The sequence below is a fragment of the Triticum dicoccoides genome, chromosome 3B, assembly GCF_002162155.2.
Source record: "Triticum dicoccoides isolate Atlit2015 ecotype Zavitan chromosome 3B, WEW_v2.0, whole genome shotgun sequence".
NCBI classification, from domain to species: domain Eukaryota; kingdom Viridiplantae; phylum Streptophyta; class Magnoliopsida; order Poales; family Poaceae; genus Triticum; species Triticum dicoccoides.
Window position 1 is genome coordinate 63,648,624 of NC_041385.1, and position 4,631 is coordinate 63,653,254.

The following is a 4,631-nucleotide window of genomic DNA, read 5'->3' on the forward strand; positions in this document are numbered from 1 at the left end:
TTTTTCCTCCCTCCGAAAACCAAGACCAATTTTAATTCATGCATCACCAGAACCACACGTCCCATGCCCAGAAAACCAAACGAACCCTTCCATCCTTCCATCGATCCCACCCTTCCACACCAATCCTTTCATCTTTCCCTTCCATATACGACGCCAATCAAATCATATCAAATATTTTCATAACAAAAAGCTTCCATAAACACCAATCCTTCCACCCTCCCCTCCCATGATTCTTTCCATACAGATGCTCCCTGCCGCATTCGTTTATTTCCTTCCAATTATACTAGGATTTTTTTCCACGATCGCTTCTAGACGAGACTTGCCTGCTTCCTCCACGTGTGCCCATCCGTGCTCCCGCGTACGTGGCTTGATTTGATTGGAACAAAATAAGGCCTGGCCTCACCCCCTTAAAATCAGAGGGGGGGATGATTAGATTAGAAAGAGAAAAGAAAAAAAGACAGCCATAGGATGAAGTGGGAGCACGGATGGGAGCATGGGGAGGGAGCACACAAGCCCTTCCTTATCTGCCCACACGGTCAAGGCCCCTGCCCTTCCTTATCTGCCCACAAATCTCATGCCCCTCTCCCAGGTCAGATTCCGTAGCCGGGTCGTCGCCGCGGAGTACGTCGGGGCGGAGCCGGAGGGCGCGGTGGACCAGTGGGAGAGGTAGAACGACAACGGCGAGGCCTTCGGCGACGGCTCGGGCGGGTGGCGCCTCACTGTGGGCCACCGCGGTGCCGGCGAGCAGGAGCTGGAGACGGAGGAGGTGCATGAGTTCCACTTCCTGATCCTCTACATCGGGAGTTTCAGCGGCGTGCCCAACATCCCGGCGGTGTCCCCATGCCCGGAGGCGTTGCGCGGGCGGGTGCTTCACTCCATGGAGCTCTCCCACATGGCCGACGAGGACGCCGCCGTGCTGGTCAAGGGGAAGCGCGTCGCCGTCGTGAGGTCCGGCAAGTCGGCCTTCGAGATCGCCGCCGAGTGCGCTGACGCCAACAGCGCGGGGACGCCGTGCACGATGGTGTGCCGGAATCCTCAGAGGCTGCTGTACCGCGCGGAAGTGTAGGACGGGGTCAGCATCGGGTACCTCTATAGCTGGAAGTAGCAATGCACGATCTTACGCAGGTGATGATGAGGAAGCAAAAGATTAGTTCAAACTGGTCCAGCCAGATCGAGGTGATGATGAAGAATAGCATTGTTCCTCTTCTCTTCGCCTCTCTTCTGATCCAACTTGGCAGCGAACACGGGTCGTCGACTCAAGCGCCCTGCCTCTCAGGTCCCACACGTCCTGGAAGAGTGACATATTTACGAGCTAGATTGCATTTATGTTAGCAGCTGCTGAAGCCAATCAACCATGAACAAGGGCTCTAAGGTTGAGGAAGTCCATGTGCTTGCCTTGTTTTTTTTGTCCTTTTACTTCTCCCTAATAATTCTCTTAAAAATATGTGTGTTTTGCTTACAGATATGGCTTAGCCATGTATCCAGTCATCAAGCCAGTACCAGAAGATAAGCCATTATTATATGTACTAATGCATCTGCCATCTGCCAAGAAATTAATGGGGATAGATCGATTCACGGATTCACAGTCTGTTGGATGTTGAGACTATTGGCCTCTCCAATGAGTCGGCTTTTTGTAGTACGGTGCTACAAAAAATTTAATCTCTTACCTACATCGATGGTATACTGTACAAAATTTAAGCTCTAAATTATACGTTTCAGAAAGTATATCAAAATTTTAAGTACATAATTTGGTTACTGTTTATGTTAGTTGTATAGACAGAGGCACTTATGCTGCTAAGTAGACTGCTTCGCTGGTGAGGGACTTTTAGTGCACATTATTTCTTAATGAAATTTGATGTGATAAATAAGAGATTGAGAATCAGAAATCAAAATCTTATTTATTACCGAGTGGAAATGTTCTTGTTGGATGACCATGACTTAATAGTTGGGGGCGGAGAGGTGAAGTACTTTCGTATCACCGAAGGTGAATTAAACATTGATGCTGAATCATTTAAATTTGAGTAGGAACACCAAATGGCGAAGGGGAGCAATGTCAAGTGGACAAAAAGAAAGCATATAAATCCATTGTTGACGTAATATACCATGTTGTTGAACCTGTTTTTGCATACATCTAAGAACATTCAGAGGTACATATTTTTCGTATATTGCTATTGTGGTACGTGCCTCAAATTTCTGGTACGTGATATTTTCATATTTGTATTTGACTATTGTTATCTCTGTTGTTTCAAAAGGTACAAGCCCTTTTTTGCATATTTCAAACGTGCATCCTGAGAATTTTACTTTGAAACATATTTTGGCACTTGATTTTGTGTTCCATTTTATACCTCTCTTTGCCATTTGGCATGTCAGGGAAACAGTTCATTGTTGCTGTTCTGAAAGAAGAGAATATAGCTAACTCTGATTCTGCTGAGTAATTTTAGATCTATTTACAAGTTTGCATTATACTTTTTGTCATTTCACAAAGTATTATGCTTGAAACCTTGTTGTAGACATAAAAGGTTGATTTGGAGATTACCCTCATTGATGAGAACTCTAGACTGCTTCTAGACAAAGGAACGAGAAGTTTAATGGTACGAAATATTGACAATTAGTGTATACACATGTTATTGCTACGAGTGCATTATGATCATTCTGGCTGACAATTGTATGCAAAAAAAATGTCTACCAATATGATTCGCCCATAGTTCTATGAAGGGGAAATTCGATATGCACAAGTATATTTATCATGAATTGCAGTTCATTATTTGATTAACTTTTCTGAAGCCGATCTGGAGCTTATACCAATTATGTGTCTCCTGGTGCTTCCGGCGATGCGCTTTCAGTGGGAGGAGACGTTCCCGTCGACAACGAGGCGCCTACGGTGACCCCGTAAATTTCAACGATGACATGCCGGCTTAATCTCTCGGAGGTGCTCATAGGGGTAGGGTATGCGTGTGTGCGTTCATAGGGGTGAGTATATGCGCGTATGTATGAGCGCTTGCGTGTACTGATGTTCAAAAAAAATTGTGGCTGATCTAGAGATTATACTCATGTTGCGTGAGTACCTCCCTCTGTTTTTTGGGCTGTTGGTAAATCCTTTTTGCCACGTCTCTGTAAACTGTAACCACAATCCCTAAAAAAATATAAAATGTAACCACACTTTTTGATCATATTAATTAGAAAAAGATTAGATCTGCATTTGTTCATATTAATGTAGACCGGACATGATCCAAGAAACAGAAGACTTGTACATTGATTGCCTCAACTGATAAATCCCAAATGTGTGCGAGTAGGCATATCTTGGTGAGTCATGATACATATTTGCTTCCTTGATGAAGGTGTTATATCTACATAGAATGTACCTATGCACATATTGTACAATGTTTTTAATCAAAAATAGTAGGTGAGTGTCAATCTGTTACAGGTTCAGAATTGACAAGGTTGAAAACTTTGTATGTAAGATAAATCTTTGTAATTCTTTCGTTGTAAGTGTGTTCCAGCATGACAGCATTTCTCACGATCTTTTGTTAACAAATGTAATTAACTGTTTTGTGGAGTGAAATCTGTGAGTACCGATCAAACTCAACAAAACAGTTTTTTTTCTATTTGATATGTCTACTCGCTTATAATTTTATTTTATTTTACGTAATGCATGTGCGGGATATTCTTCTCTTGGAACATGTACTCATAGCGTGTTGACGGAGTCACATCTTTTTTTGTGAGTAAAAGGAATTACGTGTTAATGTCACGGTGATCTGAAAACGGGCAAATGAAACTACATAGATGTGGGAAGAAAAACAATCAAGTGCTCGATGAAATGTCTCACGCCGGTGCTACACTTATCGCTGGGATTCAGAGGGATAACTACCAATCGGCCAGGTTTCTGATCCTAGCGCATGTGCTAAGTAATGAGCGTTGGAGCTTCCCTAATTGGATCGGATGATCAAGGAGCACAACAAAGATGTAGCGACATAGTTAGATTGGATGGTGTGATGGAGAAGGATGAATGGAGGATAAAAAAACCTACTCCCTCCGTTCCTCAATATAAGTCTTTTTAGAGATTTTATTATGGACTACATACGGAGAAAAATAAGTGAATCTACGCTCTAAAATATGTCTATATACATCCATATGTAGTTTGTAGTGCAATCTCTAAAAAGATCGTGAATGTGGAGAAAGAAACGTCTTGAAAATAGAAAGGAGGAAGGCACAAGTTCCCTCTAGATAGAGAACGTGGAACTGATGTTGGGGTTCTCTGATAAGAAAACGCGATGCATAATTTTCCCTAAAAACTAGGGTATTTGTTTATCACATTATTGCCCGTAGCAACGCACGAGCATTCTACTAGTCATATTAATTAGTGGCCTCGACGCTGCTTCTCTAGGGTTTGGGGTGGCCTCGACAACGCTTCAAGGGGGTAATATCGACAACGATGAGATACATACACGGGAAAATAATGTTATCGGGGAGGGGGTATATCGACCCCCCCCCACGTGTTGAAGTTATCGGGAGGGGTTTATATCGACAACGACGACATACGTACATGGGAAAATAATATTATCGGGGAGGGGATATATCGACCCCCCCACGTGTTGAAGTTATCGGGAGGGGGTATATCGACCCCCCCCCCC

The 4,631-nt window shown here is 43.5% G+C and overlaps 1 pseudogene; it reads left to right on the forward strand.

Annotated features, from left to right (window-relative positions):
- The first annotated feature begins 493 nt into the window (after positions 1-493).
- On the forward strand, positions 494-1,066 carry LOC119279282 (annotated as a pseudogene).
- Positions 1,067-4,631: the final 3,565 nt, after the last annotated feature.